Source organism: Bactrocera dorsalis, chromosome 2 (assembly GCF_023373825.1).
Source record: "Bactrocera dorsalis isolate Fly_Bdor chromosome 2, ASM2337382v1, whole genome shotgun sequence".
Lineage (NCBI taxonomy): Eukaryota > Metazoa > Arthropoda > Insecta > Diptera > Tephritidae > Bactrocera > Bactrocera dorsalis.
Window position 1 is genome coordinate 8,864,178 of NC_064304.1, and position 21,784 is coordinate 8,885,961.

General features: G+C 36.1%; 1 pseudogene; it reads left to right on the plus strand.

The window, feature by feature from the left end:
- Nucleotides 1–21,784, plus strand: part of LOC125776520 (uncharacterized) — a 50,554-nt pseudogene that overhangs the window by 23,881 nt on the left and 4,889 nt on the right.

Sequence of the window (21,784 nt, forward strand, 5' to 3'; positions counted from 1 at the left end):
TGGAAAGTAGTAAATTTTGTAAAAGGCAAAAGCAACTTGAGACATTTAGCGGCTGTGGTATGTTCGACCAGTTAATTAGGCATTTAAGTATAATAGTTAAATATTTTATGTTTTGTTTTTGTGTTCAACTTTTGACTTATGGTGTTATTTTCTGTTGATTTTGCTGTCATTGCAGTAAATAATTTATAAGACTTTCATGATTCGAAATATTGCTCTTGCAACGAAAATAGCTAGGGAGTTAGTTATCAGGAATTTTTAGTTGTAATATAAAATTCACTCATGATGCAAATGAATGGTTTCCTGCTTTATCATAATGCGTGAGTTCAAAATCCTTGCGTTTTCTTTAAACGGGCTATGTTTAGTTGAAGGTAAACGATTGTAAAATGTTACTACTAATGTGATGAAAACAATAGTCTCATATAAATAAATGCGCTTGTATACCTAATTAAAAACGAGGGAACTATACATATGTTTTACTTTTTCAAATAAATTGTTACTAAGGTTCTCGTGTAATTCTATCAGGAAGGTCCTCCGCCTTACAGTTTTCTGTTTTTGCATATTCATATTCATATTATCTGATTAAAGATTAAAATCTTGCCTCCAACCAATTGAATAAATGTCTCATTTCATAGATCTTGTAGAAAATTGAATGCTCTGCATAAATGATGTCTTACGATTTACTTGACCGTTTAAAATATATTAACGGTAATATCAATATATATTGCATGTTTTGGCTTGATGTCACTTAATCAAATGCTTCAATTTTATACTCCAAATGGGTGGATTTCATATCTGCAAGTGTAACTGTTCATCAATTTCCTTATAATTTTAGGCTGGGCTATTAATATCTTTGCTGCTCACACTCTAATAAATTTTTTCAATTATGAACAATTGTATTACCGTTATAACTAATTTAGTTTAGATAGGCTCATAATCAGTAATACTTTACTCACCCACAGTGCCAGCCTGCCTGGAGCTTAATCACCCCCAAAAATGCATAATTGAAAGAAGATAATTGACAAGGCAATAATCATTTATCACGAATTAGCTTTACAGTGAGGCATAAATTGGTTTCAGTTAATTGAAGAATATTACTGTTCAGTATTATAGTAATTTACATGTAGGTGTACCATATTTATGCTTACAGTAGTTGGTCACAACAATGGAAACATTTGATTAAAGTATAAAATATATTTATATTAATAGGTATTAATTCTAGTCTTAGCTATTATCTAATTTGTAAACAACATTTGGTTCACTATACTCTATTGTATTTAGTTTTCCTTTAGCTAGCACTTATTTCTGTTTTTAAGTCCGGAATTGGGTACTATGACAACAATTTTACATCATTTGTCATTTAAGTTAAGCTCGTGCTTAACTTCGTCTAATGGAGTGAAATTTTAAGAAATATTCAAATTCGACTTACATCTCATAAATAATTTGCCAGGTTGGTTTCTTTTTTTTTTTAAATGCAAATCATAATGGAAATTTCTAAAAGTCAAAACCACTTAGGCTCCGTTATAAACACTCACCGTGTACTTATGTAAATGGTTAATGAATTAATGGCAATAATATTAATCATGCAAAAAAAAACATTTCAAAATTGAATAGACTCGACCAATTGCTTGCCCTTCAAGCCATTTTAGTATATACAATGGATTAGACGGCCTATTTTTCTTTTCAACCCTTCCTTTATTTATATTTTCTTCCTGCTTACATCCTCTGAATCATTATTTAATTTACATCGGTGCTGTAAGTTACGATGTCTACCAACGGTAAATTGACGACTTTGTGCCTTGTTCGTGTCTTCCATTCATACATCTAAACTAAAACAAAATTTGGAACGCTACCATTTTACGGTGGGCGCTACTTGTATTGCTATTGGCGGCGGTATTAAAGTGTTAGATATTTGCAATTTATTTAATTTTTTGTGGTTGGCATATTATGGTTGTAAAAATTTGGTAAAATACTTTTCGGTCGCTGAAAATTTCTTACACCCCGCTTTTACTTTCTACTGTTAAGGTTAACGACAGGAGCGCATCAGCGGTCAATGTTAAAGTAAAGCAACAACTCATTCATAAAAATTTAATATTATTTTTTATTCGATTTACTTATGCTACATTTGTTGTTGCTGTATTTTTTTTAAATGACGACAAAATAACATAAAACCAGTAACAACCGCAACATTAACAACATAATTTTGACATTGAAATTAGGGGAAGGAAATAGTGAAGGTGAAGGCAAGGTGAAATAGCCACGCGGCAGTAAAAACGAGTGATAAAAGTAAATGAAGCAGAAACTCAGCATTTTCGTTACACCCACCCATTAGCTTACACAATCACATACATACATATTTACACATTTTCGCATTTCGTTGCATCACCCTAATGACCGTTTAAATATGGCGAAACATCTCCACTGACACTTAAAATTCATTGCGACGCTAAAGAGCAAGAGCAGGAGTAAAGATAATGAAATTAAATATAACGAGCACAATGCTTGGTCAAAAGTAAAAAGAAAACAGCATTATTTTATAACTGAGTCATGTCTAGACTGCATTGCAATTATTTCTTATTTTGCATTAGACTTGGAAACTACTTGGAGTGCTTGCCGTTCAAAAACAAGTAAATCATCTAATGAAATTTTCAAACTTGCCACATTTTTTAAGTTGTTACGACTCATAAATCATTATAAATTGTTGGCAAACCAGTTGGAAAACCAGTATATAAAGGAATAAAAAATTGAAAATTGTTTACAAAAAGTTCCCACAAAATATTTGCTTTATAAAAGTTCAAGCTTCGCAAATATTTTGTTGTTGTATGAAAGCGTCTCAATGAATAATTGATCAGTATTGTTAATCAAATTGAAATACTCCTATCGAAGTCTGATTAATATTATTAGTCTGCGAGAGATATTTCACTTTAAGATAAGAGATGCTTCCATACTGAGACTAGAAGTGGATAATATCAAATGTTCGTTAGGAATTTATTTGATGAAATTGAAGCTATAAATTACATTTTTTTTCATTGCGTAGAAAGTTTTATTTTATTTTATTTTATTTTATATAATTATTAACTATATAAATTATAGCCCATAAATGGCCTCCAGGTACTGCCATGAATATGAGCCTAGGTGGAAAATTGTTCAATGCGGCCTGAAGTGTTGAAGTCGGTGGGGCTCAATTATCGATTTAATTTAGTCAGATTTCTGAGTTTTGTTTTGTTCACCTCTTGATTGACGTAACACAATAAAAAAGTCTGGTGGAGTCAGGTCAGGTAACCTAGGAAGCCAGCGGAAAGTGGAGTTCCTTCATATTAATTTGTTTTGAATTTTAGTTAGAGCTACGAAATAACGGGTCTGGCTATGTGTGTAGTTGATCCATTTTGTTGGAAACAACTGACATGGAGAGAGATATGTCTGCAACTCATTCAAAATCTTAAAATCTTTTCTTCAAGAAGTATGACCCCACAATACACCTTGATGAAATTGTGCACCATACAGTGACTCATACTGGGTGAAGTTCCGTCTCGTGGATTATTTTTGAATTTGATTCACTCCATATACGTAATTCTGTTTACATTTCCGTTTAGACCAAAATCCGCAATTTATCTAATTATTGTCTTCTTCGACCATTTCAATTATTTTTTGGCAAAATTCTGCACGAATGAACAAATCTAGGGGGCTTATTATTTGAACTATGTACGGATACAGGTTGTAGTTATCACAAATTATCCGTTGTTATGACAGTCTGCTAACTCCAAGTTGTGTCGATAATTGTCAGTCGTAACTTTTGGATTTACCTGCATTGGCGAATCAACAGCCATGATTGTATCTTGAACACGAATTATGTGTCATTGAATGGAAAAGAAATATATGAGTTTCGAATGAAAATCAAAGATAAATTTAAAACAACGAAAAATTTTAGAAGTGATGGAAAAAATATGGCTAAAAATATATAAATTATTAAATACCAATTTTGTTACAAAAAGTTCTAACTTTGTAATCTGTGAAGAAAATTAATACTTTTATCTAATAGAAGATATTCGAAATAAAATATCATAAGTGGAGATGCAGACTAGATTTTCTGAATACTGTATTTATTATTTTGTTAAAGGCGATAAACAATGGTTACATGTTTTGATTAAACGCTTACGATTTGAATGTTCTTTTGGACTTTTTTAAGTAATCTTTATTTCCTCATTATTTGAAAATATGTGTACAGCATTTTTATCTCTTGTTCTCGTTATTGAAATTGTTCAAAAAAATATATCAAAAGCTATCTTCCTCAATGTTCAACCTCATTTATTTCCACTTCCATTAAAAAAGAAAATAAAATTCGCCGATAGCAATCAGGAAAGTTGTCAAAAATATGTTTGTGACATGTTTACCAAAGCCCCACTTCCAAGCATTTTTATAATTTCCGTTATAACAATCTACGGCATTACATTAACTTGCACGTAATTACAACACTGTTAGTTTAAGTGGAAGTATCAATCGATCAAAGAAACATTAAGGGAAAAATAAAAATCAATTTGAGGCAACGCATTAAATTGCACTTAGATGATGAGATGAGTTTTTTTTTTTGATAATTTACAGTTATTCAGAAAAAATACACTACCGTTTATACCTTCCAACGTATACCAAGAATTTGGCCCAAATTTAAGTGCTCCGTCACGCACGTTGCTTTTGGCCTAAATTAGGAGATTTACGGATGAGAAATGGCATGTGACGTGGCAAGCTGAGACCTAGGGAAGTTTAGCGTTGAATTGAATGGGTACTGGTGCCCATAACTTTGAAGAACGAACTACCTCTGTAGCAGCAGTACACATCGACATACAAATATTGCAGGGGTGTGTCCATAAAATGCGCACACCGAGCGCATCATTAAAACTTGACTTCTTTACTTCCGCTTGGAAATGTGGCAGCAACATTGCGTGAGACACACTAACAAGTCTGACGCAAAAATAGTGATACTTCAAGCAGCACATGGCATCAGTTGTAAAGTTTCATGACGTAGTGGAAGGCATAAATTTCACGATGTTATATCCAAAGAAAAGATAGTGTGTGGAGGAATATAAGGGCAACCCACCGGTAAGCCATTTAGCTGTCATGGAAAGCAGCGAGTGCCATTCATTCATGACAAACGCTGAGTGAAGCAACAGTGTGGAATGCACTGCGGGCGACACGGCGCGTGGCAGGAACGTTTTTGAGATGGAGTGGATAATACAACAAGAAAGTCATACAACCAAAGAATAACAATGAAAAAATAAAAAAAAAAACACAAAGAAGAAAGCTATGAAAACGGAAAGCAAACAGGAGCAAAAAGGAAGATATATTGAGATTCTAATATTATAACTGTGACTTTCCCCGCGCAGTTGCTAACACACTCAACCATGTAGCCACGAATGAGCGAGCGTCTTGTAGTACTTGTTGCGTAGTACTTGGGTGGTCACATGCTCTCTTTTGTTTACTCACAAGTTTCTTTCAGCTCCTCCAGCCTTCATTCAGTTGGTGTCGGTCAATCTCCATTATTAAAGATATGAAATAGCCACTCGGTGTGCACTCAGAAGCTGAAGCAGCACATATAGTATACCAACAATGACAATAAGCACAAATCGAAACCCAATTTGCAACAAAAATTGGTTTGTTTATGTTTTTTCCGCTGCCGAATCTGCTTATCACCGGTTGCCGTATTGCTCTTCGCTGCTAAACTAAATGTGGGTAACAGCGTCAGCGTCGCCGTCAACTGCAACTGCACTATGACATACAACTTAAAGCGGCAGAGACAATAAAAGCGGCTGCAACATTAACAGAGGTAAGAGCAAATACAGTAACAGAGGCAGCGGCAGTGACAGCGACATACGCAGCAGCTGTTAATGGCTGCCTGTGCATGAATGGCGGCATTCACCATCCGTTAGTTTTGCTTGTCTTCAGTCTGATGCTATTATCGGACATACATATGTATGTTGAACTTTCGATTGGAAAATATTCTGTTTGTTACAATTGCAGTTGTGTTAGAAAAGGTAGAAGTAACGGAATTTTACTTGAAATTCTCTGTCGGACGTTACCATTCGATGCGTTGTCCGACAATTTCAAACCGACCGCGTTTCGTTTTGGTCTTTACATGCTGATTGCCCATTAAATTTGATTTAAATTTTAATTTGCGGTATTGTTCGTTTGTGTATTTGCTCATTAATTAAGTTTAATGGTGAATGAGTCAACCGAATTCTTCTTTTGTGGAAATATGCAAATATGAAATATTGTGCTCGAATTCTTAATAAAAGTGTAGAGAATTTTATTTTGAAAACAGATTAGTGGCTCTCAATCATTATCGAGTTATTTGTGTTATGTTTGTGCTATTTTGAAGTTTATTTGGATAAATATTAAATAAAGTAATTGAGTGGGGATAGTGTGGCGAAAATATGAGAGACGTTTAAATAAAATGGAACTGATCCAATAAGATATATTTCATGGATTATATGCTGAGACAGCATCAAATTCTAATTTCAAGATTAAAAATTTAAAACAAAATTATTCTCTCAAAAAATTTAGATTGGTCAACGACTTTCACATTTTAATTAAAAAATAAAAGTTTTAATCCGAAACCTATGGGATTAAAGGTACCCCAATGTTCGGTGCCGAGCGAGCGAGACGGCTTGGGGAACGTCGCAAAGCTGCGGCCGTCGATCTCGCGAGTATCTCTACCACTGGAATACCTATACTTATGGACGTAACGAATGAACAGACGATCGATACATCTATTAGATCTGCCATGGAACTGAGAGATGTCAATATCAGTAGAAGTGAAGCAGTGCAAAATCTTTGGCGTTCAGCGGACAAACGCTGCAAAACTTAACTTAATTTAACAAAATTAATACCGAACTCTCAGCCAGAGTTGGAGACTCCAATCGTTCTATGCGGCGATTTCAATTGCGATCCACAACAGAACAGCTATCTCGTTGAGTTCATGAGGAATGAATTCGGCCTCAACTACGTACAAACATCACCGGCAACATTAGGCAATACCACTATAGACTGTACATTCACCTGATATATTTATGTTGACATTATGCCGTATGTTGCTTATTAAACATATCACAGATCTATTTTAAACAAAATTTGTTGTCGAATATTAATCGTAATAACAAGTACTTTATGTTTCTATTATGTACCTGTTCTTTTTTATTAAAATACTTAAAACAGTGTCAATCTTGTTTTAATTTCAACTTTTACTATTTGCTAACATAGACGTTTCACGTTAAAACCAATGGCCGTGTGCCCCGGCACAGCCCCACTCGATTTTTCCAACTATCAACCGGATATTGAATTTTTCGCTACCATTTAACTTTGCCCTTTAGTGCAGTGCAGCGGAAGCGGCTAAATGAATAAAAGCAACTCCCTTTCACTCTTTATGTTTGCCATCATTCATTTCATCAGTCGCTTCGGAGCTCTACACAACTTAAGAGTTTTCATAACATTTTTTTTAGTACGTCATTTAAGCAGAGCCAGGGACTAAAATTTTGAAATTCCCAAAACATTTCCAAACCATTTTTCCTCTCTCCGTCATTGATGGAACACGTGACAACAGTCAGCCGACGATGGCTGTGATAGTAAATGCTTAAAGGACACAAAGCGCGAGAAATTTATCGCACATAAATTCACATAATTGTTGCACAACAACAATGAATTAATATTCTTGATGAATTTGCACTCGCAAGCATGTGAAATATCGAAACGCAAATACATTTCGCACTCAAGTCATTATATAATCATATTATTGAGTAATTATGTACTGTAAGAATGCACAGTAGTGTAAATACTATAAATACTCAAATGTGTTAGGTAGATATGCGGATTCTCAATTGGAAATTTATCGCATCTTTTGCTGCCGCTCTAGGGCTTCAATGCCTTAGAGTAAGTTCTAATTTAATTAAATTCTCAAACACTTTTTCCAAATGGAATTTAACTGTTTGTTTGTGTGTAAATGAGCGCTGCTCACAGTCATGTCATTTACTTGCCTTGTTTGACATTTGACAGATTTAACACCACAGCATGACAACGTTGACATTGCGGCAACCCAAAACTTTGGCTTCGGAAGCACAAATATGAGTGTGTGCTTTAAGCTTCCTTACTGTTCTTAGACTCTTGATAATCTCAATCCCATCACAGTCAATGGACGATAGTTTCCAAGGACGATATCAACGTGATTTAAAAAAATATTTGAAAGTTTTTTTTCGCAGCAGTTTCGGTGGTTGCCAACCTTCTATGTTTGTGTTTAAGTATGTATCTGTGCGCTTGTGGCTACTTCCACGCATTTCTCACTGTCCATAACACATATTTTGGCTTTCACCAGTCATCGTATGGAGACAATTTGCAATTATGCAATTTCGCTGAACGTTTTTGATATTGCAATTTCGAAGATAAAAAAAATGTCCGTTAACTCGCAAAAAAATGTTATAGGTAACTTAAAAATTATCAAAGCACAGATGGTGTCAGATGGTGTTTAGTTAGCAAATATACCAAATTATATTGTCATTGGAGATTCCAAGCGAAGCCAGGTCCTTCTCCACCTGGTTATTCCAACGGAGTGGAACCGGCGGGTACTGCAGCAAATTATTTCAGAGCTGGAGTTTTTTTCGTCCATTCGGATAAAATGACCTAGCCAGTGTAGCCGCTGTCTTTCAATTCGCTGAACCATATCACTGTCCATACCTCAGCACCATATATCAGTACGGGGATGATGAGTGACTTGTAGAGTTTGGTCTTTGTTCATTGAGAGAGGTCTTTACTTCTCAATTGCCTACTCAGTCCAAAGTAGCACCTAACATATTGGCAAGAGTTATTCTTCGTTGGATTTTGAGGCTGACATTGTTGTTAGTATTAATAATGTTTCCAAGATGGACGAAATTGTCAACGACTGCGAAGTTATGACTGTCAACAATGACATGAGAGCCAAGTCGTGAGTGCGACGATTATTTGTTTGATGAGAGGAGATATTTCGTCTTGTCCTCGTTCACCACCAGACCCATTTGCTTCACTGCCTTATTCATTATGGGGAAAGCAGAGGTAACTGTGCTGTTGTTAAGGCCAAAGATATCAATATCGTTAGATTGCCAGCCTTAAGATTTCTATAAACGTTTTCGATATACATATGTGTAATGACGACAAATGTTCCGTGGCAATAATAGTAATGAAGAAATTGAGTAAATGTCCTGACTTGCCGAAATCGTATGTCGGTATATATGCCTAACAGTAACGAGCTCACTTTGCAGAAATCGAATACATTTATGTGGGACTGACAGACGGACGTAAGAAAACCAGAAGTGGACGTAACTTTTAAACCCCTACTACTAAAATATGCAACACTGCAAACCTGACGAACATAACATATAAAATGAATATAATAACGAAGGGACGCCAGCGCGTGACTCGACGAGAACGACGAGTCTTTTGATGGTCGTCAAACCGATAAGACGCACTCGCATTCAATGTAAGCTAAAATTCACTATAATAACTATATTTAAAATAAACTTTCGCAACCTTAAATATAAACAGTTACTGTGAAATAAACTCAATTATATTTAAATTAACGTTGGTGATTGTGTATCTGAACCTACATTTGGGGGCTCGCCCAGGAATTGAATTTAAGCCAACCGGAAAAATTTTCCTGTAATTTTAAAATACGCACACCGGGTGCGTGCAGTGAAAACGTTTGCGTTGCAACAACAACGCGTTTTCTTAAAAGTAAAAAGTGTTCAGTGGCATCAACCAACAGCTCACAGTACAAAAACAACAAGTGTTCAGTGGCATCAACCAACAGCTCACAGTACAAAAACAACAAGTGTTCAGTGGCATCAACCAACAGCTCACAGTACAAAAACAACAAGAGTTCAGTGGCACAACTGTACAAGATCAATTTTTTGTCTTCGCGAATCTTCTATGAGCAGCAGCATCAAGCATCATAAGTGCGAATGTGAACGCAGCAGTTGTGGCAAGGTTCCGCAGCGTTTGTTAGTCAAAGCACCAGCAGAGCAGTTTACGTCAGCCGCAACAGCAGCAACAGATAGCCGTTGTACAATATTTTGAAATTTCGCTGAAAGAAGAGGAAAAGAAGCTGAAGACAGAAAACTACTCAAAGACGAAAATAAGCCGAAGACAGAAAACTACTCAAAGACGAAAAGAAGCTGAAGAAAGAAAACTATTCGAAGACGAGAAGAAGTTGAGGCAAAGTAACCCAAAGCCAAACGAAGAAGAAGAAGATAAGTTAAAGACGAAGAAGACGGAAAATCTAATAAGAAGCAGTTGAGGTAAAGTAACACAACGCAAACGAAGAAGAAGAAGATAAGTTAAAGACGAAGAAGACGGAAAATCTAATAAGAAGCAGTTGGGGTAAAGTAACACAACGCAAACGAAGAAGAAGAAGATAAGTTAAAGACGAAAGAGGCGGAAAATCTAATAAGGAAAAGTTGAGGTAAAGTAATTGAACAAAGGCATACGTAAATTTGTAAGAACCCGAAATACGATATAAGCAAAGAGTGTAACACGTTAATGTAAAAATTTCATTGTAGAAATTAAGCTAGACAGAGAAAGTGAGACAAAGTGAATGTTAAAGTACATCAAAATCTAATCGGAAAATCTTTTGTATAATTAATGCATGTACATAACTGAATGAAACGAAATGAAATTTTGTAAACTGCTACATTTGTAATATCCGATTGATGTAAATTTCCAAAATATTTGTATTTTAAATTGAAAATTGAAAACTTGTGAATTAATTCATTCTCAAATAATCTTTGAATTTGTGTGTAATTTCTGAAAACTAAACTTTACTGTATTCATACGAGTACATTCTGTTCGAATTGTCAGTTGACCTACTAAACAATTTTGATGTAATTCTAGAGAAAATACTTACGCTGTCTTAAACTAAGATATATTCTTAAATTACTTTATACGTATTTTATATAATTGATTAACATATACTTTAATATTGTAAACATGGATGCAGACGCTATTTTAAAAATGACAGTGACGACTTTAAAAGACAAATTAAGGGAATTGGGACTAGGAGTAAGTGGACGGAAACATGAACTGAGGGAAAGACTTCTCCAACATTTAGGCCTGATTGACGACGGTGACGATGACGAAAATGAAGAGAGCGATTTTCAGTCCAATCAGTCTGAATGTGATTTTATCCAAAAACGGACTGAACCATCTGCACCTAAAGGTTATGCACATTTCACGCTTAAAGATATCGAGGAAAGCCTTTCTACTTTTGATGGAACAAATACGTCTGATATACAGAAATGGATCGAACAAATAGAAGAAAACGCAGAAATAGTAAATTGGAATGATGTACAAAAATTCGTTTATACGAAACAGTTATTGAGGGGTGCTGCAAAAATTTATGTGGGTAGTCAAACCGGGTTGCGCGATTGGAATTCTTTAAAATTAGCACTAACTAATGAATTCGGAAATAAGTTATCAGCAGCCGATGTGCATAAGATGTTAGGGAAAAGACAGAAGAAGCCGTGTGAATCGTATCGTGAATACCTATATGCTTTGATGGAGATAGGCAAGTCAATTCACTTAGATGAAGAAAGTTTGTTGGAATATTTTATAGATGGCATTCCGGGCTCTAAGTATAGCAAAGCTATTCTCTACCAAGCCAAAACTGTGACAGAACTAAAAGAACAGTTAGTAGTTTACGAAAAAATCAAGCAGGAACCAAAAGTTGAAAATCTGAAGAAAGCGGATATAAACGATAAAACAAAACAGGAGAATTCGTTACCATTAAGAATCGATAAAAGATGTTATAAATGTGGTGAACCTTCGCACATAGCTAGAGATTGTCCGTCGAAGCAATTCAAATGCTTTAAGTGCCAGAAGATGGGACACAGATCTTTTGAGTGTAAAGTAATAAAAGGTGGGAACACTGAGCGGGAACACAGTCGTGTAAATTCAATTGACGAACTTGCAAAACTTAATTTAAAATTTAAAAATATACGGATTTGTAATGTAGAAGTGAGCGCGCTTATCGATACTGGTTGTAACTTGTGTTTAATGAGGTGCGACACCTTTAATAAGTTGGACAGATATATAAAGCTGACAACGGAACAAAAACAGTTATTTGGTATTGGTGCAGCGAAAATATCAACGATAGGAAGCTTTGATATAGAAGTAGAAATCGATCAGAGTGTCGTTGACCTGACGTTTCATGTAGTAGCAACAACCGACATTAGTTACGAAGTGATTTTGGGTAATTTAATATTGAAACATTTCGATATGTTGGTTCGTGAAAATGGGGTTGAATTTAAAGAAAAGTTTTCTGCGCCGATTAATAATACAATGAGAGTCAAAGATAATTTAACAAACGATGATAACTTGATGACTAACATTTTTTCAAATTTATGTTTTAACGTTGATATAAACGAACAAGACTACGATTTAACTCATTTAAATAAAAAATCAGCAGAGACAGTGAAGCAAATGATAAAACAGTATATACCAAAGAAAGACGATAGTTCTCCGGTGAATATGAAAATTATTCTTACCGACGAGGTTCCAGTTTACCAACCACCACGAAGGGTATGTTATGAGGAGCAACAAATCATAGATAAGCAAGTCGCACAGTGGTTAGAAGAAGGTATAATACGTCCTAGTTGCTCAAACTACGCTTCGCCTGTTGTACTAGTATCAAAGAAAATGGCACAAAACGACTTTGTTGCGATTATCGCAAACTAAATTTGAAAATCGTACGGGATAATTTCCCGATGACCTTAATTGACGACGCACTCGAAAGACTTAGAGAAGCATTAGACCAAGTGAAGTTAAAACAAAAGCCGTTGAAAAGTTTCCGTTACCACAGACTAAAAAGGCACTACAGAGATTCTTAGGCTTCATGTCTTATTTTCGTCGTTTTATTAAAAATTTCGCATTAATCGCAAAACCTTTATCAGACTTAATGAAGAAAGACGCAGAGTTTAAAATGGGTGACGAACACTTAATTTCGTTCAAACAACTGAAGACAGCTCTTATTCAGGCACCAGTTCTTGGACTATTCAATCCTAAAGCAACGACAGAGATTCATACAGACGCATCAATGTACGGTTACGGAGCAATTCTTCTCCAAAAGAACTCCGAAGATCAACAGTTTCACCCAGTTCAATTCATGAGCCGCAAAACAACACCTGCAGATCAGAAATATCATTCGTATGAGCTGGAAGTACTAGCTATAGTCGAAGCACTCAAGAAGTGGCGCGTGTATGTGTTGGGGTCAAAGTTCAAAATTATCACTGACTGTAACGCTTTTACGATGACTTTACAAAAAAGAGATGTACCTTTACGTGTAGCCCGATGGGCTATGTATCTTCAGGAATATGATTACCTGATTGAACACAGACGAGGGACACAGATGAGGCATGTAGACGCTCTTAGCAGAATTTCTTGTTTAATGATTGAGGATTCATTAAGGCATCGACTTAAAGAGGCACAAATGAGAGATATGTGGACAAAAGCGGTTCGAAAGATTTTGGAAGAAAAAAGCTACGAAGATTTTTACATCCATAATGATATACTGTATAAAGACCCAGATTTAAAACTGATTGTGGTGCCATCACAGATGGAGAAAGAAATAATTGAGATTGCACACCGTCAAGGACATTTTTCAGTGAAGAAAACAAAGGACTGCTTAGAGAAGGATTTTTACATTCCTCAACTAGAAAAGAAAGTTACGGAAATTGTGAATAGTTGCATTGCCTGCATTGTCGTAAATTCGAAATGTGGTAAAAAAGATGGCTTTTTAGCACCCATTGATAAAGAGGATAAGCCTTTGTTGACGTTCCATATAGATCACGTTGGTCCTCTCACGGCGACACGAAAGCAGTATAATTATATACTTGTAGTTGTGGATGCGTTTTCGAAATTTGTGTGGCTTTATCCCACAAAAGATACGGGCACTGATGCAGTGATCGATCGATTGACGAAGCAAGAAACCACATTTGGCAATCCAAGAAGAATCATTACAGACAGAGGTTCAGCATTTACATCGCACTGCTTTGAAGATTATTGCACAAATAATCATATTCAGCATTTACTTATTACTACTGGAGTACCAAGGGGAAATGGCCAAGTGGAGCGTATACATAAGATAATAATTCCCATGCTATCAAAGCTTTCGAAAGATAATCCAGATCAGTGGTATAAATTTATTGGCAAAGTTCAACAATACATAAATAACTCTCCTCCGAGAAGCACGAAGATAGCGCCATTCAAATTGTTAACCGGATGTGACATGAGACTTTCGGATTTACCACGATTAGACGAAATTATGGAAACGGAAGCTATTGAATCGTTCGAGATAGATCGAAACGAAGCACGACAAATAGCCAAACAAAACATTTCGGCTATTCAAGAAGAAAATCGTAGAAATTATAACCGAAAACGCAAAGAAAATCGAAATTATAAAGTGAATGATCTAGTAGCTATAAAGCGTACTCAATTTGGACCAAATCTAAAATTGAAAAGAAAATACTTTGGACCGTACAAAATCATCGAAAAGTTATCACATGGACGTTATAAAGTACAAAAGCTTGATGAAGTTGAAGGACCTAATTTGACCTCGACCGTATCCGAGTACATTAAACCATGGAGTTCAGAATTCGGGTCGAATCCTGAGTCAGGAGGGCCGAATGTGGGACTGACAGACGGACGTAAGAAAACCAGAAGTGGACGTAACTTTTAAACCCCTACTACTAAAATATGCAACACTGCAAACCTGACGAACATAACATATAAAATGAATATAATAACGAAGGGACGCCAGCGCGTGACTCGACGAGAACGACGAGTCTTTTGATGGTCGTCAAACCGATAAGACGCACTCGCATTCAATGTAAGCTAAAATTCACTATAATAACTATATTTAAAATAAACTTTCGCAACCTTAAATATAAACAGTTACTGTGAAATAAACTCAATTATATTTAAATTAACGTTGGTGATTGTGTATCTGAACCTACATTTATTGTAACAAATGCAAACTGCCACATGCTGACTGAAATATGAATAGAATATCTATTGAATATTTTCATTCATATATACCCTGCTTTACGGTTTTTCATAAATAGGGAATATTAAATCTCAAGAAATGAGCAGAAAAATATTTCCATTATTGTTTTCTCTAAATAAAAATAGCTAACACGACAAACTGTATAATAAAGTAATATTTTCCATTGATATACATATACACATTGACATACACATACACATTTGCAAATGAGTCAATATATTCGCAATATAATCTACATATAACGGGTGATTTTTTTGAGGTTAGGATTTTCATGCATTAGTATTTGACAGATCACGTGGGATTTCAGACATGGTGTCAAAGAGAAAGATGCTCAGTATGCTTTGACATTTCATCATGAATAGACTTACTAACGAGCAACGCTTGCAAATCATTGAATTTTATTACCAAAATCAGTGTTCGGTTCGAAATGTGTTTATCGACAAATTTTGTTCAGCGATGAGGCTCATTTCTGGTTGAATGGCTACGTAAATAAGCAAAATTGCCGCATTTGGGGTGAAGAGCAACCAGAAGCCGTTCAAGAACTGCCCATGCATCCCGAAAAATGCACTGTTTGGTGTGGTTTGTACGCTGGTGGAATCATTGGACCGTATTTTTTCAAAGATGCTGTTGGACGCAACGTTACGGTGAATGGCGATCGCTATCGTTCGATGCTAACAAACTTTTTGTTGCCAAAAATGGAAGAACTGAACTTGGTTGACATGTGGTTTCAACAAGATGGCGCTACATGCCACACAGCTCGCGATTCTATGGCCATTTTGAGGGAAAACTTCGGACAACAATTCATCTCAAGAAATGGACCCGTAAGTTGGCCACCAAGATCATGCGATTTAACGCCTTTAGACTATTTTTTGTGGGGCTACGTCAAGTCTAAAGTCTACAGAAATAAGCCAGCAACTATTCCAGCTTTGGAAGACAACATTTCCGAAGAAATTCGGGCTATTCCGGCCGAAATGCTCGAAAAAGTTGCCCAAAATTGGACTTTCCGAATGGACCACCTAAGACGCAGCCGCGGTCAACATTTAAATGAAATTATCTTCAAAAAGTAAATGTCATGAACCAATCTAACGTTTCAAATAAAGAACCGATGAGATTTTGCAAATTTTATGCGTTTTTTTTTAAAAAAAAGTTATCAAGCTCTTAAAAAATCACCCTTTATATATGTAGGTTTATTGATTATCAAATAGATTTATTGATTATAAAATGTAGGTTTATTGATTATAAAATAGATTCATTGATTATATAATATGTTCATTGATTATACAATACGTTCAGAAAACAAAGGTAATCTCTAATGGTTGTGAAACCCAGTGGCACGTCTTTTCACTTTTGCTTTCGCTGTTCAACTGTAACTCTTCTTGCCGTTTTTATCTGGTCTTCGTCTTCTTCTTATGCCCATTCACAATAGATTCCCACATTCGGCCATTTTGACTAAGTATCCGTCTCGGATGCTTCGCTGCTATCTGCGTCTTTGGACGTGGACCATGGTTTCATATATTCTACGCAAGTCGTTGTATTTTTGGGACCATCACCGCTGCTTATCTTCTGAACGTCATATGAATTGTTGTGCTTGACGTTAACGATTTGATAGGGACCCAAAAACTTTGGCTTCAGCTTAAGGTTACTACCAAACTGCGTTCTCTTTATAGCTACATGTTCTCCGATTTTATACTGTCGTGCTGCTTTACGTCGTAGATTATATGTCTTCTTGTTTTCGTTTTGTACCTTCAAAATAGTTGTTTTTGCCTTTGCTCGTAAGTCATCTCGATTGTCATAAAACGTTGTTAAAAATTCTTTGCTGATACAGTCTCGTAACTGAATATCTTCTCGAGTTCGCATCTTTGTACCAATCAATAGTTCAAAAGGAGTAGCGTCTATGCTTCTGCAGAATGTTGAGTTGATCGCCTGTTGTACTTTACTAACGTGCTTATACCACTTAGATGGATCGTTGATGCTTAGTTTAGAGAGAACTGAGATAATGACTGCATTCAGTCTCTCCACCTGACCATTAACCCGTGGTAAACCTGTTGTCGTCTTAACCAATTTGATGCCTTCGTCGTCGCAATATTTCATAAAGTCTTGAGAGGTAAAAGCAGAACCTCTGTCGGATATAATATACGCTGGATTGCCAAACAATGAACTTTGATTGCTAAGCCGTGTAATTACTTCTTTCGACGTTGTTGACTTCGTTGGATATAACCAGCAAAACTTAGTAAAAGAGTCTATAACGGCTAAAATGTGTTTATAGTCTTTATGTGTTGAATCTAATGGACCCAAGAAATCAATATGGTAAGTATATAATGGAACGTCTTCTTTTTGAAGCGGATGCAAAAACCCTTCCTGTTTGCCTCGTTTACGGTTACTCATGATACAGGGTATGCAGCATTCGATGTACTGCTTAATCTTGTCTTCCAATTGCGGGATATAATAAGTTCTACAAATCAATTCTTTTGTTTTCTTTGCTGCAAAATGACCTCTGTCGTGCGCATTGCTAATGATCTGCCTTTGCATTGCTTTTGGAACTACTAGCAGCTCAACGTCGTTTACTAGTTTGTATAAAATATCGCCTCTAAGAAAATAATTCTCGTATGTTTTTGTTTCATCGCTGATAATTTCTTTAATAGCTTTTAATTTTTCGTCGTTTGCTTGTGCCCTACCAATGCCAACACAGGCGTCATCTTTAGTTATCGTCAATATCGGGTATCTGCTGAGCGCGTCGACATGCTGCATACGTCGGCCAACACGATGCTCAACGGTATAGTCGAACTCTTGTAAGAAAAGAACCCAACGTGCTACCCTCGTGCACAAATTCTGCTTCTCTAAGGTTTTCGTAAAAGCGTTGCAGTCGGTGACTAGCTTAAAATGTGATCCTAACAAGTAAACTCGAAATTTTTTCAGAGCTTCAATCACTGCCAATATTTCTAATTCATAGCTAGTATACTTTCGCTGTGTATCTGTCGTCTTTTTGCTCATAAAATATACTGGGTGTAATTGGGAGTCGTCTGGTAATTTCTGCAACAAAACTGCACCGAATCCATCTATCGAAGCGTCAGTATGCACCTCAGTTTCGTACGATTGGTTGTATATGTTTAGTACTGGATTCTCAGTTAAAAGTTTCTTCAGATGATTGATTGCGGCTTCTTCTTGTATACCAATTACAAACTTTACGTTATTTTTAGTTAAATTCGACAACGGCTTTGAAATTACTGCGTAGTTTGGGATAAACTTTCTGAAGTATCCGGTTAAGCCCAAAAAACTTTCTAACTGCTTCAACGTCTGTGGAGTTTTAAACCTAATTACTGCATCAATTTTCTCTGTAGATGGGTACAGCTTTTGATTCTCAATAATATGACCAAGAAACTGTATACGCGTCTTTAATAAACTACATTTGTTCAAATTTAATTCTAAGCCATAGTCCTTTACATACGTTGATGACTTCTTTGAGATTTTGTACAGCTTCGTTTTCGTCTTTAGAAGGTATAATAACATCGTCAACGTAAGGCAAAGCAATACCTTTACGCGACAGATGCCTGAAAATAGCATTTACATGTCGTTGAAACACGCCTGGTGAATTTGACAGCCCAAACGGCACCCTCAGAAATTGATATTGGCCGTTTTGCGTAACAAACGACGTATACTTTCGGCTTGACTCTGCAACCGGCACGTGGAAAAACCCGTTTTTGAGGTCAATAGTACTAAATACTCTTGCCTCTTGTAGTCTGTCTAACTGGTCTTCTATTAATGGTAAAGGGAAACGATCTTTAACAATTACCTTATTGATTCTTCGAAAGTCCACGCAAAGTCGCGGAGAACCATCACGTTTTTTAATAAGAACTATCGGGCTAGTAAACTCAGAGTTCGATTCTTCAATTATATCGTTTTTTAGCCACTCGTCGATTTGATCGTCAACGATATCTTGTTCAGATAACGCCATTCTACGTGGTCGCGAAAATATTGGTAAATCGTCTTTTAAAATAATACGCATTTCAATGTTTGTTGTTTTCGATTTTAAGGGTTTATAATTTGAAATAAGTTCAAACACTTCCTGCTTGGCCGATGGACTCACCGTATCGCCTATATCAATACACTCTTTCTTATCAGCCACGTCAATATTAAGCACTGACAGTTCTTCATGTTCACTTGTATCTAAAAGTTTTTTTATCTTTAAGCCAGATGGATTTATTAATATTTCGGCCTTTAAACAAAAATCCGCACCAATTATTACATTTACATCAAGGTGATTTGCATGCACAACATAAAAAAGTAAGTCAAATTTTTCATTGTCTACTACAATGGTTTGCATTAATTGACCAAACGGCTTAACACTAGTTGATTTGCCAAAACCTGTCAATTGTACTGAACACTTGTTTAACCGTGGATTAATTAGTTTATTATAAATTTCACTGCTCATAATATTTGCACTACTGCCTGTATCAAACAGAGCCAAGTAATTACAACCACCAATGTTTACCGTCTTATGCATTATATTGCTCTTTGCATCAATCGTGTTTACTTTTCTCACTGGGTCACTTGTTTTCTTTGTATTGCAATTTTTTGCAATATGGCCGTACGAGTTACAATCAAAACACTTTCTACCCTTTTATTTATTTTGGCAATTCTTCGATACGTGTCCCTTTTCACCACAATTAAAACATAGAAATTCTTTTAACTTCTTCTTTGAATTGTCTTCTACACGCACTATAGTTTCACTCTTCTCTTTTTCGCTCATTATTTTGTACACTCTCAATTTTTCTTTGAATTCAGTCAAATTTTTTGCATTATACAAAATCGTTTTATTTGTTGCTTTACCGTCTATTCCGTCTATCACATACTGCATTAGAGCATCGTCGTCAATATGGCCTCTTGACGAAATGTCTTTCAACCGATAAAAAAATTCAAAAACATCTTCGGCTTTACCTCGTTTGCTCTGTGCGAGCAATTCGTGTATCTGCTTGCTGTTTACAGTAGACTTGAATTCTGTTAGCAGCGCTGCTTTCAACGCGTTCCATGAATTCAATCCTCGTTCGCTTGCTACAAATAATTTCGCAATTCCCTTTAATGCCTTTTTTGCGAAAATAAACTTCTGAAAATCGTCCCATCGCATTAATTCGGATTGTTCTTCGTATTCGTTTACCCACACTTCAATAGGCATAGAATTAGTACCATCAAAATTACGAATGCTGTCTTCCACGTCGCGAAAGTTTGTTGCAAAGCGTGCCGTCGTCATTTCGCTCTGCTCACAACGTTCTCGTCTAACGCTGTCGCCTCTGTCGTCGATGACGCTTGCGCTATAACGTGTTGCTCTGTCTTGCGCTTGCGGCCTTTTCGATGTTGAACGTTGGTTTGGTGGTGTGACTGAGTGATTTGCGCTTCTTACGTCTTCGTATGCCTCGTTGTCGGTTTCGTCATCCGACTCGTCATTTGAAGCATCGTCGTTTACGTCGTATTTCAACAAATTGCCCTCCTGCAAGTTGCGGAAAATATCATCAGCCAACTGCTCACCATTATGCCTCATGCCCAAGACGTTGCAAATCGATACCAGATCTGCTTGCGTTAAATTGTTTTCAACGTATTTCATTTTTGCGACATGCTCCGCGCTCTGCTCGGCGAAACCAAAACCAATGAACTCGCGCAACCGCTTTCGATTGTTTCGGTCACCGTCGCACCCGAACACAAATTTATGTAAAGCCACTATGCTTGGTTTTTTGCACAAACGCAGATTTCCACTGATTATATCGTTCAAGCAAGCCATTTTTCTACACAAACACAAACACGAACACAAACACGGGCGAGCCCCCAAAATGTAGGTTTATTGATTATCAAATAGATTTATTGATTATAAAATGTAGGTTTATTGATTATAAAATAGATTCATTGATTATATAATATGTTCATTGATTATACAATACGTTCAGATAACAAAGGTAATCTCTAATGGTTGTGAAACCCAGTGGCACGTCTTTTCACTTTTGCTGTCGCTGTTCAACTGTAACTCTTCTTGCCGTTTTTATCTGGTCTTCGTCTTCTTCTTATGCCCATTCACAATAGATTCCCACATATATATATATATATATCTGTTTGTTTGCTTATGTGTATTGTTGGCATAAGTCAAAAAAATCGATTTTCCAGAAAACGCGTTAAAAGTTTTCAACTGACTCCAACCTTACACGGAAAACAGCAAATATATTTTCTTCTCAAGCGCAGCATATTAGAGGTATTCATATGAATTTTTCACTCAACATGAAGTATGATATAACGAACAATTCTGCAGCATTAACTCAAAAATCACGTTTTTTTATTTATGCCGGTGTTGCAGCAAAAGAGCGATATGTATAAATCCTTAAATCAAATAAATCGAAAATCCGTAACCACACATGCGTTTGAGCACAGTAAATCCAGCCCACCAATGCGAAAATGGTTTGTTGTTCTTCATACACACTTTTTTCTGCTGTGTAATGGTGATGCCGCAGGAAGGCAGTAACGGTAGTTATGAATAATAGTGTGTTGCCTTACTTGCAGTTGAAGCCGTTAAACGAAATTGAGTTCTGTGCCGTAAATCCAGGAAAAAATTCTAATTCTTAAATGACAAAACAGCTTTGACTCGTAATTAGTCTATTGTTGGTCTTGAATTAGTGCAAATGTCGATAGAATTAAAAGAAAATACGTTCAAAGATTATTACTTAATAGCATTCCTCTGAT